This window comes from Thermobia domestica, chromosome 1 (genome assembly GCF_964235325.1).
Source record: "Thermobia domestica chromosome 1, izTheDome1.hap1.1, whole genome shotgun sequence".
In the NCBI taxonomy this organism is placed as follows: Eukaryota; Metazoa; Arthropoda; class Insecta; order Zygentoma; family Lepismatidae; genus Thermobia; species Thermobia domestica.
In genome coordinates, this window is record NC_137454.1 from 184,886,757 (window position 1) to 184,908,332 (window position 21,576).

Consider the following 21,576-nt stretch of genomic DNA (forward strand, 5'->3'; position numbering starts at 1 on the left):
TTGAACTTTTCCATCTGGTTTAGTATATTTGGCCTACAAGTGATAGTTGCAATGTGATATATGAGTTTATCAATTAAGATAACTAGCCTAAATGATCAAAATATGTTATTCTTAAATAGGGTTTCTGTACTTTCTAGTATTGAAGATTTATCTTTGTTCTTGTTGTAAGTATGTATTTTTCACTCGCCTCTTTGTCAATACCATCTACGAAACCAATGCTTTTGAGTAATACTTGCTACGAGTTACAAATACTGATTTATCATATTCTCTTAACAGTAAAGGAAAATGAATGATGTAAGAATGAAAAAAATATCGTAAGTTATAAGAACGGAACGTTCATGTGATTGATTTTGAATCTGTATGATGACCGGAATACAGTAAAAATGTCGCTGTATAACATACTTATAAGGCCTGCAAATTACAGATCCAATGATTATACTAGTTGAAAGTAAAAAAAAAAAAAATGAAATCAGATCAATAGTAAACTACCACAATAATTACGTTTTAAATACTAATTACTTCTTTTATCAAAAAAAAAAAGGGATTACATAAAACTCATCTACACATAGTGTCTACTATCGTCACATTTTGGACCGAGCTCAATACTAAGTTCTAGTTATTGTGAATCAGAACTCACGTTCACGTTCGTGTGTAAGTTTCATATTGTGTCGCTGAATTTAAATTTAATAGCTCCGGATATTACATTTAACCCTAGGAACACCAAGGGGGCTCCTCGGAGCCCCATATGTTATTTTCCTTACATTTTGTAACATTTCTAATTGTATAAAAAATCTGAGAAAATTGATATTGTCAAGCTTGACCCCATTCATCATAAAACGTACGTGCTTAGTTTTTAGTTTTTTTATTTTTTCTATTTATGAATGAAGAAAGTGTTGTTGTCCTCTGAGGCCTTCCTTTGTACCACTAAGGGGGGCATCTGAGGACCCTTTGTAGGGGCTATTCAACGTACACGCTAAGTGTTATATTTCAGTGTTTTGGATATTTTCCTTTGAAACAATTTTGGTATTAGTTCATGCCAGGGCACTTTGAGCTACTATTGTGGTGCAGTGTTGCCAACTTCACAGTTTAAAAATTTAGTATATACATTTTTCCTGAATATTTTTTGCACCTAAAAATTTCATTTTCTATTAACTTATTCCTTGTAACAGTTTCATTAAATAGAAAAAAAGAAACTAAAAGTTGATAGTCGGTTAATATGGTCAACAGCGCCTTCGAGTTTATAGCGGGAATAATGAGTACTAGAAGCTGAAAAGCTTGTGCGCGGGTATAGAGTAGGCTCATAATTACGACAACGATCGAAAACTGGACACAGTCGAATACTCGTAAATTCAAGTGCTATAGAAATTGATCTTGGTTGAAAGTTCTCAAGTTGAAAGTTCTCAAGTTTCAGTTTAAAGTGAAAATGTCAAATAAATATATATAAGTAATGAGTATAGGATGTATCAAGTATTTTCTGGAAAGAAAAGAAAGGCATATCGATCGATAAGTTAAAAGTGTCAGGATAAGTTAAATAATTATAAAGAAGAATATTCTGGCTACTTCATTCAAATAATTAATTTACCTAGTGTTATTGAAACGACTACCTTTACATTTATGAGTGTGTGTTACATTTTTTGAGTGCCTTAATGCTATTTGTCTCATTGAAGTTTCTGAGTGGAAAATTATACTCAAATTCTCACATTTATAGTGATTACGGTAAAGACGTTACTTCCATTCGAGTGTGTTTAGCAACCCAATTAATAGCCTTTGAAGTGGGTCTAGTGTTCCATATTTACTTTTTTTTTTTTTGGAATGATAACGTTAAATGAATTGTACAAGAAATAAAATTCGCTATGGATGTAATAATTTCTAGAATGTTGATAAGTGTTGAATTTCTTGTTTATAATACTTAGTCTCATGACTATTCCAGGAAATAGTTGTTTCGATGTAAAGTCCCATATTTTTGTTATATTGTTCATTAAAATCAGTAAAGTTAAAATCCTGGATTTTCATTACTAATTTTGAAATTATGTTATTTCGTATTTGGAGTATAGTAACTCAGATTTAAATGTTTCATTCATTTATGTGTATGTACTCAAACAGTACATGTCCAATGGCACTAGTCTTTGTGGAGAAAACTTAACTTCACTCAGGCTACGTTACAAGTCCCAGTTCCTCACATGTTGTCCTTTGTTCACCTCAATTGCTGCCTGAAGATCTTCATTTTGTACATGTGCTTGTCTTTCGGCACGTTGTACTTCTTCGAGTATATCGTCACCGTCCTTAAACTTGCTAAAACACATCTACACTGTCCACATAGTCAAGATACCCTCACCACAGGACTGGAATATTTTCCGCCCCGTGGCAGCGGCGTTTTGCCTCAGTTTGAACTCGTACAGTTTACTACCCTTATGACGCTCTGTGGAGGTCCTCTGTTCACTGTACTTACCCAAGTTCACAGTGTAACTGAACTACCAAAACTATGCAGTATTTTGGGTATACCCACATCTACAACTGAACTTCGCCATATCTCCATTCGCATATTCAACTCATGTTGTAAGGGCCAATGGAACAAAAGTGACGGAGCTTTCTTTGTAACCTTTGTAGAAATTTATATGCGGTTGAAAATCTATAACACTCCGTGCTGTCTATGCAGGCCACACAACGGCAAGGACACACTTCTAGCCCATAGCAAAAGGATATAGATTAACTGATATCATTATCATATAGTCCATACATGGAACCATGTGATTATATCTATTGTCTTTGGTAGAATGTATAAAATTAAAATTGCTATCAGAGAAAAATTGTTCAGTAAACAAGAAATAACCTAGTTAAGATTTTGGAGTTGATGTCAATAATTAGTATACAGAGGTGTTGACTTTGTTATGAGAAAAGTCAGCATTAACTATCACAAGCAGAAAGTACAAATCGTAATCATATATAAATATGTTAATTATATTGAACATAAATCTTGTTCTCTGTCGGCCCGTCATATAGTGATCTTCTAAGATATTGTTTGTATAATTTTCTTTGTGCTTAGAGACGTAGATTGGTACGAATATAGAGGGAAACAGGGGGTTATGGAATACCATTTACATATGTGAAAGTAACTGTCTGAGGATACATGTTTAAGAAATAGTTAGAATTTAGGCCTTAAGGATATTCAATGAGGAATATAAAATGTCAATTATAAGCTCCTAGTAGATATAGGAAGACCATAGAAGTAATAATACTAAATATAGAGAAAAAGTAGGTGATACGAAATAGAGGAGGTGTATGGAATAGTAGCGAATTACATTAGAAATTGATGTCTTTCTAATAAGAGTGCATATACATTGTGCACGTTTCCGCAACTCGCATACTCTTCATGTTGCCATTTGCAGAAATCGCATATACATAGAAGGTTCTTATTGGACCCAGAACACTATTCATGAGCCCACATTGTGCATAATCACACTATTACCCACACTTCTCCACGAACATCGTTCGAAAACTTTGATTATTCATCATTTTCATTTCTTTACAATATCATGGGACTCACAACCATATACTGGAGGTCTATTATCGAACTCTTAGCATGACACTAATCATACGTAAAAAGTCAGAAGGCTAGAAGAGACCGATAATTAATGAGAATCAATTATTACGAAAAAACTATAGGATTCCAATAGAGGGAGAAAACTTTCAAAACTCGGGAAAAACCAGGACACGATGTTGTCCACTAAAACTATACATTGCGTGGTATTGAAATTCGAACACCATCCAACAGAAGTGATAATTTTTCTATTGATCACCTTTCCCTTTCTACAGCAATATTTGGTACTGGTTAAATAATAAAACATGAAGTGTGAAACAGAACAAACATGTACAAGAGCAAGAGCAGAAAAAAGAAATATATCTATCTATCTATCTATCTATCTATCTATCTATCTATCTATATATATATATATATATATATATATATATATATATATATATATATATATATATATATATGTGTGTGTGTGTGTGTGTGTGTGTGTGTTAGATAGGCAGACAATAGTATTGTTCAGTTATGCTTCGCAGTTCTCAACTTAGTTGCTTTCGTTCCTGAATATTACTTTAATGACAACAGAATATTAAGAAAGTTACTGATTATAAAAAATAAAGAAGAATAATTACGAAATAATACTATAATATAATGATTGTCTTAATATAATTTGGAATGGAAGTTTTATACTACCATCTAAGTTTTCTAGAAGTTTAGAGAAATTGCAAGAATAGAAACAACTCGTGAGTATTAGCAACTAGATTATAAATTCCAAACTTACAAATTCTTAATTTTCGACTGAATTTTAAGGAAAGTTAGATATATGTGTAAAACCAACAATAGTCATCATGACTAGATTCAACGTTTTGTGTATTTATTAACATACTTTGTGTCAATGAAATTAAATATATTCAACTCTTAAAACATTTACTTAGAGCTAAAAGAATCAAATTATATTTTATTCACAATCAATATATTTCATATTAGTACAGGTATGAGAAAGATACCTGATGTGCATTTCTCATGAAAAGGTAGATTTCGTCCGATATATACTATTGATTTATTGCCTGTGGTACGTTGTTATTGCGAATGTAAGCAATGTGAATTATTTTAAATTCCACGATATGTTCATTTCTCTTAAGCTAAGTGTATGACTCAAGGCATTGTTTTCGAAACAGTCACTCTGTAGTGATAATAATTTATTCTTTAAGCATGAATTCGTTTAAGCCATTTTCTCGATATCAATCGTGTTGCCTTTCCTCATTTAGTTTTGACTTAGTTCTCACTTTTTATCACTATATGTAGGCATTAAAACCGATTGTCTACTAATGTATAATGTTAATAATAATAATAATAATAATAATAATAATAATAATAATAATAATAATAATTATTATTATTATTATTATTATTATTATTATTATTATTATTAACATTATTATTATTATTATTATTATTATTATTATTATTATTATTATTATTATTATTATTATTATTATTATTATTATTATTATTACGTGTTGCTGTTCATAGTTTCTAAGATTTTATTCATGCTTACTTCATCTTGCATCTAAGTTCATTTCAATATTGACTTTTTTACCTGCTGTTTGAAATGTATTTGTTTATTACGTTGATTTAAGTTCCAATCCATTTTATGTATGCATCCTCTAAATGAACTAATAGTTTATTTATTCTTCTCAGTGTCGTTCTCCGTTGACAGTTTGAAATATGCTAATCTCATATCTTAAAAGTGCTGGTGTTTCTTGTACCAGACAACTTTCTTTACATTCATTTCTTTCTTGGACATCTTCACCAATCGTAGAATCTTTGAGGATTTCAAATTATTTCTGTCAACCCACTTATAGGTTTCATAATATTCTAGAAATAGATAATCAGTTATACTGAGATATTTTTACTATCTCTCCACCACCCGTTAGTGGCAAACCTTTAATAAAATAATAACCTCGTATGTTTGAAACCACAGTCTTCAATTAACTACAGACAAATTTCATATATAACCACTAAGCAGTATACAACCTATATTGTAATATTTTCCTCTTTATGTCGAAATAAAGGGTAATTAAAAATAAACAACGGATTATAATTAGTACCTCATTCGGTATTTTCCAATAATGTTATGTATTAGCATATGTATTGTAAAGTGAATGTTAATTAGAAACATTTTATGATAAAATATAAAACAAAAATGAGATAGTGTAATGCCACTTTACTTTTGATATCAAATGGAATATCTTCCCGCAAAGCACCAAATTGTGGAATAACGTGGGGTGACTGAAAAATTTTAGTATCATGGTGTGTACGTACAGGTGTTACGGAAAATAGAAATGAAACAAAACAATTTTTCTAGGGAAAGTGTTTTTATATTTTGATGTAATTTATAATAGACCATGCGCTCACAATACTACCAACTCAGCTTTAACATACACATCAACTTTAATTTTCGTAATTATAGAAACACTACATGATTTTTATAGTCAAATTAAAATCATATAAACAATATACTTATTTTTTGTGAATCGAGGATTTATTACAATTGATCTTTTACAGGATGCATAATTTCAATGAGACACTCAAAATAACGTATTCATAATTCACAGTCAATCTAATTCTATAGGGTAGCAGTATTAGATATGCTTCTTGACTAGTGGTTGGTTTTATATGTGTTAGTTTTAGTTCGATAACTTGGTGGTGATATTTGCCATGGAAACACACCAGAGTAGAATTTCGGAACACATGGCGAACAATAAGTTACATTTCATGTAGTTTTGTGATGAAAATAATAAACTTTCATTACTCTAGGCAAATAATATTGAATATAAAGTTTATCTTTCAGAAAATCAATTAATACATTGTGCTTGACGAATAAGTATTAAATATATCATGCATTATAGATTGTTGGATAGAGGAAGAAAAGCTAATTATGATTGGTGTGATGATTAAGTGCTACTGATGATAAACGGCTGTTCTGATAAATTATGCAAATAATTTATGACATAGGTAATCAAATGATTATTTACTTAGCAATGTAATGTAATAGATTAAGAGTAATAATTTTGAACTGAGAGAAGAAAGTAAGATTGGATGCTGCCTTAATTAAGGGTTAGGTCAGTGGTCGAAGTGAGACGGCATGCGGGGTATGCCATACCGCTACTGGTTTATCCGTGATAAAGGCCTCTGGATTTTCAGATCAAGACATACCATCACCGGAGAGTAGATGATAAATACCTTTAGTAAATCCATTTTTATACACAGTTATTAACGAATAGCTTTGCACGCTAAAAGATTTTATTTCTTATATAGAAATACTTTCTAAGTTGAAAACACCGACATTATTGTTACATTTTTTCTACCTTCTGATTTTAAAATTAGGCGTCTTCAAAGAAGTTCATCTACACGGTTCCCACACTCTGGAGAATCGGGGAAAGTCAGAGAAATAAAACATGTCATGGAAGTCAAGGAACGTAAATGTGCAAGGTAACATTCTAGTTCAATCTAAAATGGTATCCTCTCTACATCTGTTGTACAGATTAACATGTGAAGAATACTACAATGATATAGCATTCCCAGTGATGACAGTGGTGCAGTTTCGCTATTCCGTCCTGACACAGTGTGTTGTGAGACAGAGGGGGATTGATCATGTAAATCCAGAAATCGAAGTATGACTTGTCATCTTAGTGGACATAGGTTTTAAGACAGAAAACCTACAGAAAGAACTAAAAGCATCAGATAAACTACCTTTTAGGCTTGACTGTCAAAACTTTTCGTTGGCCAGAATCAAGAAGATTGTGGGAAGGAACACTCTGAAGTACAAACTCGTTTGTGCTCTGTTAGGTTTGGACCCCAGGCTACAAAAGAACAATCGAGAACTTGCTCAGACTAGGATGAAACACATCCTACAAACTCTGTATGAACATAATAGAATAACTGATTCTGCAACTGAGAAATAAAACTATCAGTTTATGTATTTCTGTACTGAAATTCAGGAGTCTCTTGACTTCAGAGAATACGAAAAGATGGGCAGCATTAGGTAGATAATTTCTCTGCAAAAGTATTGTCCAAGAAACAAGAATATTCTGACTTGTGGCATGCTTTGAAAATATTTAATTTCATCCTGCGGCAATGCTTCCAGAGTGGGTTCTTTGTCAATAAGTAAGGTTTATTGTAGAAAACCAAATCAAAGATTCTCTGGTAGCACAGAGGCGGGTGCATGATGCAATTATACACGCCTGCTACTAAGGTGTATAATCTGTTTCTGTTGATCGAAGAATACTTTTCCCAGTTTGTTCAGATTGGAGACGCTGTGATGAATACCTTAACCCTTTAATGGCCAAGCATTGATTACCATGAAAATATTTAGTTTGCTTTTATAGTTTAACCATGTCTTCCTGATCATAATTTCGTAATTTTAAAAGTATTTTGTACTTTGGTTACTAAATACAGGGTGTTTTTTTTAAAGCATAAAATAGGTCTTATGTGTAGCTACTGGGCAGCATTTCCCTATTATGATAACATATTATAAGAATACTCTCAGTAATTACTAACAGTTTGGTTGAAATATTTTCCTACAGAGCAAAAAACCGCAAATAAAAAAAATTAAAAAAAACGTTCGCAGAACGTAGGAGATAAAGCTTCTACAATTCCAAATTTGACTGTCCTCTGTTGACGAAGATTAGAAGTATGTAAACAAGCGACCCACAAATGATGTATATTAATATTGTATGAAAGCAATAATGCCAATTAAATGATTAATGGAGGTATAATTCGTGTGGATAACTCAACAGAATACGATGTTGCTTGATAGGCACACTGCCCCCTAAAGGATTAAACAGAAACGAATCAAAAGTGCAGAGGAAAGTAAAATCAAAAGTGAAAAAAGAAAACTAAGTGCTGAATTTCACAAGTTGGAAGCGAAGAAGAAGAACTGGAATTATGTTACAAACAAGGGCACGACGCTCTCGTAGAACAAATCCAAGAACTAAAAGCAAAATAAAATTATGTTTAAAAAATGTAAATATCAGGATTAACATGTCTCAGAATTGGCAATATTAGAACTGATGGTGATCACGGTTGCTTGGTGGTACAGCGCTCACCTCTGGTGCATGGAGTATTTGGTTCGATCCCAGCCCCACCAGGTGAAATTTCTGGTGGGAAAAAACAGTGCATGTGGGTTTTCTCGGTGTTGTCCCGTTTACTCCCACTTTCTTTATTCATTTCACATCATCACTGTCTCCTTTAGCCTAGACGGCAGAACCGTGGAACGTAAAACGTAATGATTTCATTTCATTTCATTTTAGGACTGATAGTATTAGGCTAAAGGAGAGTTGACAATATATTATTGACTGCACGTTATATTGCTTTTTATTGTCTTTTCAAACAAAATGCCTAATTTGCAATGTCAAGGTATATGGTACTGTATCATGCATATATTATTACATACTTACATGAAAAATTGTGTGCAAATAACAATTAATCATATCGAACATAATAAATATGTACATGGTAATTAAAGGAGTGTGTTGAACGGGTATGAGGATGGAGGAAGCTGTTAAAAAAGTGTATGATATAACTTACCCCATATCTTCCCATTTATATTCCAGAATTTCCGTCAGAAAAAACACGAATTTGTGTCAGGGAATGTCCGGGAAATCTATCGCGAGTTTCTTGTGGGAACCACGATCTAGTTTATATTTTGAGGGCGTATCTTCGAGGGTTTGGAATACCCTCAGTCGACTGGGGAATCCGGTAGTTTTCCTACAGGAAATTGTTAAAACTTCGGTTTTTGGGCATCTTCGTGTATAAGTCTCTATAATGCAACATAAGGAGATATTCCTTTTTTTTTAGAGTCGTTGCCGGGGGACGAAATCTCTCCATGTCTCTAATCTCCGTCTAAAGAGACACTTCCCGATGGATGTTACTCATTTTGTAAATAGAAATTCAATCTTTAAGCAAAATACTCTCGCTGTATTTCAACATTTAGATAGACGGTATGTCAAGTCAAAATCGACATAAAACATACCTTCTCTGCTATTTTTCCACTTCGAACACTAGGTTAGGTAGTACAGAATAAATAACTAAATAGATGCTTATAGTTTCAGAGATATTACTTACAGTTTTAATAATCGAGGAACACTAATGGCTGCCTACTCTGTTTATTATTAAGACTATCATTGCCGTTTATGTTGAATCTTTAATTTTTCTACTAAATGTTGAGCTTTAGACAAAACATATACAATATATCTAAATTAATGAAATATACATGTATATTTATATAGAAAGGACGCTATAAATTCATCATTTGCTTATTTTACAATGTAAATATCTTTTTATTATTATTTGTACGTATATTGATTTGATAATACAAGTATTTGTGAGAGATGAGTAGTAGTATATTCCTCGATTCTTGCAATTGACCTTTGCCCATGCACAATACCTAAGGCGATTATATTGTCCCAAAATCACAAAACACTTTGTATTGTTCGAAAATATAAAATACTTTAATAAACGAAGAAGTTATATGAAATTTGATAATGAAAACAACAATAATTTGTGCAGGTGTTTGTTTTAAACAGTAGTAAGTTAACATATACTGCATGTACAGTGTTTCGATATAATATCAAATATTCATTTAGATAATGAAAAAAATATATAGTTTACTCTTCATCAATTTAACACTTTATTCCTATCTATTACATTTGAAGATGAAGTGCGAAGTTAAGACATGTTGTTCCTACTACTATTCTTACACAAGATAAATATCGGTCTTAGTGTGATAAAAAAGACGATTTCTACTGCACTCATGAAGCTTGCACCCACGAAAAACCCAAATACTCCTCCAATGGATACTGCGAATGTGAAAAATATACCTTCAGTAATTAGTAAATATAGACAAATTCTAATAAACATATAATCTATATGAAATCTGTTACATTTCTTATTACTTCTATCTGTAATATATCTTTACAAACACGACATACGTTACGTCATATTATTATTACTACAAGGTACCTATTTTCAAGGTACCTATTCTTGAATTATATATCCTTAAATCTGAATATTCGGTTAAGAACAAAGAGGGAATAGAAGGTACCTGTAAATATATCTTTAACAAACTAAATTCAGAATTCTTCGAAAGAGACAGAAATATGTAAAGAGGAAAACTCTCCTATAGCAGTGTTATGTATTTTAAGTAAAACTGAACTATTGGTATAGATAACCTTTTATGAGATATCATGGGAATATGAAGGTTACTAAAAATATAAAATTACATGACTAACAAGAATTGGACTATAGTATCGAAGAATGGTTGTGCGATAAAGAAAGTAAAGAAGTGGATATCTACGCTCACATCTAAATAAAGTATGCTTCATTGAATTTAGATTTAAATGTAGATGCAATAAAAGATAAACAAAATATTCGAGAAGCGTACTTCTGAGACAAAAGATCATTTAGAATGCAGGTCTAAAAATAGCTAATCTTAACCTATGTTCATAAGTAATACATGATGTACTAAAATAAATGACGATAGCAAGAAAGCTTCGAGCAAATGTGGAAGGAATATTAACTTTTCTTCATCGGATTATTAAAAGTCTAAACCTGTTTGAAAGGAAATGTGGAACAGTGGATCAAAAAAACAATAAAAAAACACGTCTACAAGTGTCGTCTCTACATACTTTCTTCCTGCCCTTTACTGCTATTTATGAAATAAATAATTGCCAGAGTGATAACGATCAGTTAAATTTTATCTAAATAATAAAAGTAGACTCGATTTAACAGTATATTTATAACAATGTGTTGTATTTAGTTAGGGTATGAGGAACAGGAAAGTGAAATAAGTAAATGTTTTACCCTAACTTTAAGTTTCTTAACTGTAGAAATAGTTGATAAAGACATGTCTTTACTAATAATTTTGATATATAACGTTGAATATCATGCTTACATCACTTAGTTTAATAACATCTATAACTACGCTTTTGTTAACATATACTTTCTCGACTGTGAAAAGTGGGCGACATCAATAGGGTGATTATATTTCTTTATTCGTTTCCTTAAGCAGAATATCAAGAGCAGAAATTGAAAGTACGGATTTTCAAGAGGTTAATACATATGTCTAACTGTGACAGATGTGTACAAATGTACTCGAGCTTTGTAATGCGAGTAACTCATACAGATGTATGGATTTTGAAAAATTTCAAAGGAATCTTTTCTATTATTAAATGGATGATATCACTATAAAGCATGGAGATGGCAAGAGTACATTTTCAAGTCGAAAGCACGAAGTAATGCTATTGTGAATTGAAATTTCCCTCTTACTGTACACCTTCCAAAGAATAAAAAGAAAATAAATATAAGTAAATTTACAATATCCGCTTTGGAAAAATAGTCTGTGGCTTTTACACACTTCTGCCACCTTAGTAGTGGATTCTACTTGGGAAGAAATTTAAAATCAATGATGCGAAAATGTCATCAATAGGAATTTCTACAAACCTGTTATTATGGAACTCCTTCCCTTCCAAAAACGGTAAAGATGTGCAAAGAGGTTAAAAAAGACACTGTGTGTAGTGACCACAGGGAACACCGTAGTCTAGTTGTAAAAGCGTTAGACTCATGTTCGCGTGGTCCCGGGTACGATTCCAGGTCGGTGCTTTCAAATTTTCGGTGTCCACCCAGCGTCGTGAGGCAAACTTGGAAGTCACGGTAAAATAAGTCGTGACGGCCACTTGGTCTAGAGAGCTCCTGGTCGCCTTTTAGGGATAAGGCGTCGCAGTGGACTGACCACGTGCTCGCCGCCGGATATTATTGGAGCAGGCTCAGTCTCACAAATTGGGATGTTATGCTAAGTGGTTTGTTATTTCGTGTATTGACCATTGTTAAATGCTTGCGGACAAGATCGATGTCCACTTCATGATGTTAGACCGTAACGGCTAGTCTGTTTCACTAAGACGGAGAAAGACATGGTGAGTGCCCTCGAACACAGAAACACATAAAACCAAAAAGACCTGAGGCTGATGAGCGGTTAAGGAATCGTCCTAACTATCGTAGTAATTGAACTACTAGCATGACCATTACGGTTTTCTAGCAGATCTATTTTCATGGGAAGTGAAAATTTAATTCAGAAAACATTCCTGGTTTGTAAAGAGAAATACTCACGTTACAAATGAAATCATTTCTTGGACAAGGTCAAATCATGTGTCCAATTTTCTCACTCCACAGAACAACTAAGTTCCGTGGTCTTTAAGCACACCATATCCGTCTGAGTTCCTCATATTTGCCTTGCAAATGGAGCCTCGGGATGGTGCTTGTGACATTGCAGATAAGTTAGACGTATAAGATACAACTTTCGGTTGGAGGTTTATAACAATCGGTAAAACGAAATCGTTGGAGTGAGTGTCACATGAGTTAAGACATGCAAACAACAATTGCAATATGGTGGAAGAAATTTCTCTGGACTCGGATTGTGAGATCAAAAGAAACGTTGATTTGCTAAAACAATAATAAATTCTGTGGTTATACTGTTCCACGGTCGAAATAATCCACTGTATCCTTCTCAGAGAAACCGAGACTATCAATTATATCACTATAACATTAAACGTCAGCGCAAACTTGTCCTTAAGATCCATCAATGATGAACACACAAAGTGTGCTAATATTACACTTAAATGTTCGCCCATATACCATGCAAGTGACATTGCGGGTTCTCCATGAATTCATTAAGGAGTTCATTAAGGACTTCTTAACCCAAACATCAGCTATGCAATGTTGAACGTATATAGTTGAGGTCGCCGACTAGTATGTTTAACTAGGAATTGTAGTTTTAAATTGTTTGTCCTTTCGAGATCGTGCGAATGGAGAAAGTTTCATTCACAACGCATATAGTTTATTTTTCTATACTTCGTTGTGGAGCAATGTGCAAATAATAATAAGACTATGGGAAATATTGCAATTCTTAATTTATGTCCTGTATTCACTGAAAATGTAGAAATTTCACAAGTTAAACTACTATTGAACTTAAATTATATTTGTATTCCTTGCCCTACTTATGAAGATTTCAAGAAGATGTTGAATTATGTATAGGAAAATAAATAATAAATTGCTTTTAACATTACAATATGATTTCCAATTAAACAACATTAGAACAAGGTAGGAAGGGGTTTCTAGTTACTGGTTGGTTGCTGCTGTTTTTCCTCTCATTGTCATAATCTTTTATTCAGTTGAAATTTACCAAAAATGTGATGCAGTGTCTTGTATAAGGAAGAAATTCTATTATGGCTGCGTGTATTTGAATAACAAATAACCATTGGCTGATCATGCTGTTCTATAATAATATTTAGTATATATAGGTTGTAGAACATAAGACTCCCGGTACAAACCTGTCACATCCAGGACTCCTCTCACAATCCTTAATCGCCTTCGTGTTCTCGCCAGTCGGTATAAGAATATCTGTCTAGCATATTCGCCAGGTCCTACATACTTGGGACTGCTACAATGTAATACAGAAATACTATTAATGAGGTAATTAGGTAAACTATTTAAGTTTATAAAGCGACGTTCTCTCTGCGAGATTAAAATAAGGAAATTGAATGGTAAATCACCATTTTATTTAAAATATTGTAAAGTAAAATTAGCAGTAAATGAATTTTTTTTTTTAAAAAAAAGACGATTGATTTTCTAGTGCTGCATATTTATACAGTGGATTATTAACTATTACAAAGACACTAAACAGCTGTAAAATATATAGTATCATAAGGACTGCTTTGTGTAGTGCTAATGCTAGATAACAGGTTTGAAATAGACAATAATGGTATGTAATTGAAATTCTTATTACTTAGGATTATTTAATACCAATGTTCTCAAATTTCAGCGTACAACCACATAAAATATGAAACAACTCATGGTTCGACTCCAATGAGAATCTTCCAAAGAAATGACGAATGTAATGATTGAGCTTCGTTGCAGCAAGGTGTACTTAACCAATAAAGCTAGAATTTAGTACAGATGTGAACAACAAGAAATGGCAGCTCTGAAATGCCGTTAAGGAGTATACTTTAGTAGCTACTTATTAAATCGCAAATAAACTACTGTATACCTCATACATAGATGACGTCACCTATATTTTTTATATATGAAAATCTTCTATTTTTACTGAGTTTAACTATCGTATAAGTTAGTTTCGTTTATACGAATATTGGTCTACATACTGGAGAAAATTTAGCCGGTGTTCTTTTCGGACGATATTCTTCAAAACGCCTAAACCGATTTCGTTCATATTTCATAACTATATATTTCATAACTATAATTCCATAACTATTTCGTAACTCATTTCAGCTGGAAAATTCTGCGAGGACAGATCACTCCTGAAGATATGTTTGTTTTGAATGATTTTCTCAAAGTTGATTATGCTGATTTTGTTGGTAATTGATTTCACTAATAACCTCGTCATGTGGCATAATCTAGAAAAGTCTACAAAGGTTAGTTCGTACTTCACCGTAACGTTTCCGAAGAGGTTTAAAAAATGACTCAGGCAATTTTATTTATCCTTCATAAATATACGTTTTCATCAATATCATCAACTTTTGGCATAAATAATTTATTATTAAAAATACACAATACGTAATATGTTTCTGAGAGTCAGTTTTCTTAGAAAAAATAATCCTAAATACCGTGTTTACTTGCTTAATCCTTTTACTTTGCACCAATTTGTTAATACGAAAATCCAACTGCGACTATTACGCTAGGAAAGCTGCCATTTGATTTCCTCTATGATCAAAACAATTTCGAACTTTGATACATACAGCATAATATTAACATAAAAAATAAAACAGCCTACTAACGGTAAAATATTAGAACTTGTAAAACTCAAAACACAGGGTCGTTAGGGTGGTTGAGAATTAGAACTTCAATTTTTTTACAGATATACCAATATGGCAAACTGCAAATAAGAGAATAAAATAAATTGTTAAGAATGACGATTTTATTATCGTAAGGGCAAAGGATGATATAAAAAGTTACAAAATTGTCTCCCTTAAGCACTTCAAACAAGAAGAATGAAAATAAATATATATAAGAAGAAAGAAGTTTTTTTTTAATAAAAGAGCTCGCAAAATTCAAAAGTGTTACATAATGTAAGAGTTTAATATAAAAACATAACAGCACAAAAACAAACTTCATACGAAACGGAAAGAAAGACAAATACAGAATAAGGGACACCAGTGGCGTAGCAGTCTTGCGGGCCTCCCATGGAAGATAAAGAGATGGGACCTTGTTGTAAATTCAATTGTTATAATAATAATAATAATAATAATAATAATAATAATAATAATAATAATAATAATAATAATAATAATAATAATAATAATAATAATAATAATAGTATTAAGTTCTCGTTTTCCTCTGAAAATCTCTAACTCTGCTAAGCATGTCTGTATATAGCGGTCATGTGTGCACTTTTTGTCAATGAGGGGTTCCAAAGGACAAAATGGATAGTAATCTCCAGGAGAGAGGAACAAAAAGCTTTTTTAATTTCTAGGTCAAGGTTTGAAGCACTTGCTTTTGACAGGTGCTATTTTGTTTCATTTTCGGAAAGAGAAAAGTTTTTTTTTTTTTTTTTTTTTTTTGCGGCACAGAGTTAGATGCGAGGAAAAATGTTTGGAATATACTAAAATCAATAATCGAAATATATATACGTTCTTCCATTTCTGTACCCAAGGTTATGGTGTAACGAACCCGAACAAAACTTTTAAGTGAAAAAAAAATTAATAAACTAAAAGTAGTTATACTTTCTCCTTAATAGAAAACTATTACAGTAATTTGCCTTTTATTACTGATCGTCATCACAAATCAACGACTCTACACATACTTTACATAGTAGAGCAATATACACTATAATTTTTCAGTACCACGTAAGTATACTTGAAGGTAGAATACGAATGATATTAAAGTTGGAAATATTGGATTTAAATGTAGTAAGAAAATAACATAATATTATGAAGTTTCGTTTCCAGAAATCTAACAATAACAGTAGGATAACGTTTGTTGTTTATAATTTCAAACTTTTCGTATATATAGAGCATGCTTGAAAACTTTATTTAGTCACTTTCAAAATAAATATCGAACTTTGTGCCCAAATTAAATAGTCAACTCACAGTGAAATCGTATAGTCTGGTAGACAGACTATTGAACCTAGAATTGTCGTACGCCCAATTTTTTTTACTGTTAATTACTGATTTGCGTGTGCTAAGCAAGAATCGGCCGGGTGCCACTCGGTCATTGTTGGGCAAACTCTGATATGGGCGCCTAAAATTGGGGGTCTCATTAGATCATGCTACGCCACTATTTTTAGACATTTCTTCAATATCTCGGGAACCATTCATCCTAGAACATCAAAATTCGGTACGTAAGTGAATATCAATGTCGTTAACATTACCTTAGTTCCTATTTAGAAAACAAATTGCCTGGTTCAAAATAAAGGTTTACGTTTATTTCTGTATTTACTTTAGGGAAGGAAAAATATGGGAGGAGTAAAGGAAAAAATGGGTATACCTTTATTGTACTATTTGTACAGAAGAAAACAAAAGAAAACTACGTTTAGACTATAGCAATACTACACAACTTTGAGTGATGAGACTGGCTGAAAAGTAAGATCTTTTATTGAAATATCTAAATCTTACTGTTAAATGCACCAACCTAGTTCAAGATCTCATATACAGCAATTAACCTTAATTTGGTAGCGACCTCTCATTTCATATTCCTTCCAAAAGTATGACGTTGATTTAAAAGAAAACTATTGTTAAACAGGAAAACACAAAATGTAAAAAATACACTATAAGAACTTCCTTTCCACTCGTTTCATACACAATGAAATATTTTAGTTCACTATCATTTTCTTCATCAGAATCACTGAAATTGTCTTCCGCTGTTCTCGCGAGTGGATTGTCACATTAATCACTACCGCCACATGCATAGAACATTGTACAGCCTCTCTTGTTTCCAGAGCAACTACATTTAGCAGTAAAACACTTCGTTTCTTGTGAACATGAACAGTGAATGATTCGTAACACATCATCTGGAGCTACAGCTGAAGTATCTGTAAGCATAACTGAAACCAAGAACATATTTATATCGTCTTGAAGCCAACCATTTTGAAATGGATCCATATCTGGAGGTCTTTGTTGTTTGGCATTCTTCCAGATAGCACATTGTAAGTGGGCTCTTTTGGTGTGTTGAACAAAAGCTTCATCAGCTGATGGAACTGCTCTTAAATGTAAGGATGTCATTCTTGAACTTCCTACTTTCCTGGCCCACACAGAGTACCGTACCTGAGACATGCTCTTCTGATGCTGAGGCTCATACCATGCTGCAATACATTCGGAAGCTTCGTGCACGACTGTAACGAGTTCTGCGGTAGGATTTCTTAGATTTGGCAGCTTGTATCCCTTCTTTAAAACGAGAAGTTCCTTTTCTTTCCTATTCCATAAATACTTTCAACAGTGTCGCATCCTGTTAATGCGTGAGCTGCTAGCAAATGTTTAACGATATCTAACGACTTCTCCTTTGATGTTGAAATATCAATCGCTGTCCTTTGGCTGACCGCAGTTTGCATAAAGACTTAATTACCTTCAACAAATTCAGCATAATGATGGAGGAGGAGGAGAAATACATTTGTATAATCGGATATGACCGTGATATCAGAAGCAGAACTTTTAGCCAATACCAGAGCTTGATGAACAACAATAACGTCTGCATCCCCATTTTCATTACTTAGACCTGCAAGTGAAATTGTTCCAGCTGGAGTTACATCGATAGGGGTAATATCAGGCCCAATGACTATCAACTTCTGAAGAGTAGTGAAAGACTCTCTTCATTCACACAAGTAGTTGCATATGTGTTGAATTACTTGAATCTTGTTGTCAGAAAATGTAATTTAACTTCTTTTTGTGGAAGAGGAGTATTCATTCTCGGTTGATACTATCTGCTGACTTTTACACATGATTGTGCCCGTGTGCAACTTTTAATGCTACTGTCATTGTATGTATCAAATACAAGATATACATCAGCAGTTTGTCGGAGAGCGTTGATATATTCTGCGTACTTTTTCACAAAATCTAGAACAGTTCCATTTGACGACCAGGGTATAACCCAGAGAATTGCAGAACCGTCTATTATAAGCACTGGGACGAGCTCGAACAAGATTAGAGAGTTCAACTGCTAAACTGGATTTAAGACTGCTTTATATGTGGATCTATATAGACCCATCATCATTAAATAATGCAGTTGGATGTGGTGCTAGTTCATGCTTAAGGACACTCGGAACATCTACTGATCTGGAACACAACAAACCAATCACACGTTGGTATATGACGTTGGTGTCATAAACACAAACCCCGTAAATATTTGCATTTGTCTTCAGTGAGTCCGTGGTTATGATTTTGTTTGAGATAGGACTGTAAAAAACCTTCAGGCAATGATCTTTGCAGTTCAATCATTTGCTTTTCTTCTATTGCTACAGCATCACGAACGTTTACAAATGCAGCTGCAACTCGTCCAGTTACGATATCGATAATTTCAGGAGGAGGATACAATGAATCCAAGGCATCAATACACTGAATTAGTTTTTCTCGAATTCTCTTTCTGTCTTCCTTGTCTTTTTTCTTTCTGGGTTCACTTTCTAGTTTATGATATAGAAAAAGTAATTCGAGGTTTTTATCATTTCGTAGTTCTTCAATGTTTTTCTGCAGCTGAGTGTAAATGTGAAGACTTTGTGTCCAAGTTACAACCATGTTTTCGTTTAGAGTAACACCAGTAATCACTCTATCTGACTCTTCCCGTATCTCGTGAGGGTAGTTTCAATAAACATGTCACTCTAAATAGCGTTCCATATACCTTGTCTGTGTCGTGCAACATGTTCTCCTTTTAAAAACCTCACCAATTCATTATTATCAATGTTGCACATAGAGGAGTAATAATAAAGGCAGTATCTAGCATAGTTGAAATGTTCTGCTGCTAAAAAGTATAGAATAATTTCGTTCACAGCATACAAGTGTAATGGAAAATCAGACTCTCGTTCAGCTCTCACAAACAGCATCACTATTAGAACAGGCTTCACTAGGCAATTCACCCACAGCCTACATGTCTTGCTCATTATTGCTTTGCATAAGTAATCTTTCATCACTGATAGATACACTTAATACTTGCGGTCTAAGTATTTCTTCTGCTAATATTCGTAACGCTCTTACGTTCTGTGGAAATTTCTTTCCCAACAACATTGAATGAACACCTCCAAATGTGCATGCCAAAATTTCTTCAATCCCACTATTTGCCATAAAAATCCCAACACATCCCACGAAGCTCATTAGGATATGCATTTCACCAAGTCTAAGAGTGAAATTCTTTAACTTCTCAGGGTAATACCACATGATATCAACAGCAATTAGATACAGATCCTGATCAGCCGTGAAAAATACATACTGCTGACCTCTTCCTCAGTTAGTCATTTCACCTTCATCATTGTTGTCATTACTGTGTCTGGATTTCCAGTTGGCATGTTAATTGTTGAATGATTCCCGAAATATTGAAGAAAATGTCTATAATCAGTAGCGTGGAGTGGATATAATAAGGACCCTGATATCAGGGGCTCATACCGTAATCTGCTCACCAATGATACAGTGGCACCCGACAGATTCTTTCTTAGTACACTCAAATCAATAAGATACAGCAAAAGAACTTTGGGCGTACGACAATTTAGGTTCACAAATAAATACAATAATATACGTTAACGTTTAGTTTTGAACCTAGCCACACTGCTGGCACTTATTATATTCTTTCAAACTGGAGATGGGTAATATTAATGACATTAATATTCATCTACATATCGAATTTTGTTGTTCTATTAATAGGATGAATGGTTTCGAAGATATTGAAGGAAATGTCTAAAAAGAGTGGCGTAGCATGATTTCAAAAGATCCCCAATTTCAGGCGCCAATATCTCAGTTTGCCCAATAACGACAGAGTGGCACCCGGCAGATTCTTGCTTAACACACTCAAATCAGTAAGAAACAGCAAAAAGCTTTGATCACACCGCAATTCCAAGTACACTAAATTTTACCCCTTTGGCTACCGGACTACTAGAGATCTGAGACACGTTAGGATCATGCCTAAAGTTTAACATATGGTTTGTTTCTGCGTGCTTCAGTTCACTTGGCATAAAGTGTGCGTTTTTGTTTGTGTGTGTGTGTGTGTGAGAGAGAGAGAGAGAGAGAGAGAGAGAACAGAACGTGAAGGATATGATAAGGAAACGTCAAGAAAGATTGGTAGAGAGAGAGAGAAAGAGAGAAGAATATAAATATGAAAGGAATTATCATTACAATATATGATGAAGACATCACACATCGTATAATCGGATTAGCCTTGTAAGTTCTCAAACTGCGGATGAATCTCTCCTGTAGCTAATATTTTATGGAAAAAAATATAAAACCTGATGGGGATTCCAACCAAAATTTTTCATTAGACATGTAGCACGATATTAATACACCAACAGTTACTCTACTCGAAACATGTTTAATAAATGGTGTAGTGGTTCTTTGTAAGAACAGTAGCATGAAAAGTGGATACTATGGATCAATTAGATGTTTCGAATTGTCCTAGTAGGACCTATAGTTATGATTTGTCTTTTCCCAACCAACGTTCGTAAATCGACATTATTATGCTACTGGCGTTTGCTTCCAAATTCTTACAGATTGCTCAATTCTTTACAATCACGTTGTGAAAAATAAATTTTGGCTTGAACAGGATTTGAATCTATATTCTAAACCTATACTATTCGTAAGTCCAGTACATTACCCCTATACAAGCCTGCAGCCAAAAGCAAAACCCAAATATTACTAAGTTCATTTCTGCTCTTTGGTATGAACCGTCATCTTCCTGTAAGGTTATTTATACCAACGTGCACGCCAAAATTCATTTATTCGATGAACTGCAGACAAATTAGTGCAAACTAATAAACGAAATAACATAGAATCCAGCGAAAATTA

The 21,576-nt window shown here is 33.3% G+C and overlaps 1 long non-coding RNA gene across 1 annotated transcript in view; it reads right to left on the bottom strand.

Annotated features, from left to right (window-relative positions):
* Positions 1 to 10,212: 10,212 nt before the first annotated feature.
* LOC145666825 (uncharacterized) overlaps positions 10,213 to 21,576 on the bottom strand; it is a 32,196-nt gene continuing 20,832 nt past the window's right edge. Inside the window, exons 3-4 of the long non-coding RNA XR_014127825.1 lie at positions 13,921 to 14,030; positions 10,213 to 10,395 (exon numbers count right to left, since the gene is read on the bottom strand). This is a non-coding gene — a long non-coding RNA (uncharacterized LOC145666825). The remainder of the gene's footprint in view (positions 10,396 to 13,920; positions 14,031 to 21,576) is intronic.